Source organism: Octopus bimaculoides, chromosome 28 (genome assembly GCF_001194135.2).
Source record: "Octopus bimaculoides isolate UCB-OBI-ISO-001 chromosome 28, ASM119413v2, whole genome shotgun sequence".
Lineage (NCBI taxonomy): Eukaryota > Metazoa > Mollusca > Cephalopoda > Octopoda > Octopodidae > Octopus > Octopus bimaculoides.
Genome location: NC_069008.1, coordinates 5975521 through 5975769, shown reverse-complemented (window position 1 = coordinate 5975769; position 249 = coordinate 5975521). Strand labels below are relative to the sequence as shown.

Sequence of the window (249 nt, the reverse complement as noted above, 5' to 3'; positions counted from 1 at the left end):
GTATGTGTGTGTGTGTGCAGATATCCCTGATCCAACACAAGCGGAGGTTTCTCACTCGTGTGTGAGTGTGTGTGTGTGTGCAGATATCCCTGATCCAACACAAGCGGAGGTTTCTCACTCGTGTGTGAATGAGTGTGTGTGTGTATGTGTGTGTGCAGATATTCCTGATCCAACACAAGCGGAGGTTTCTCACTCGTGTGTGTGTGAGTGAGTGTATGTGTGTGTGTGTGTGCAGATATCCCTGATCCA

The 249-nt window shown here is 48.6% G+C and overlaps 1 protein-coding gene across 1 annotated transcript in view; it reads left to right on the top strand.

Moving 5' to 3' along the window:
* The window catches only part of LOC106875122 (inositol hexakisphosphate and diphosphoinositol-pentakisphosphate kinase 2), a gene marked incomplete at its 5' end in the record, with an annotated part of 104900 nt that overhangs the window by 62323 nt on the left and 42328 nt on the right, over window positions 1-249 (top strand). The window lies entirely within an intron of this gene.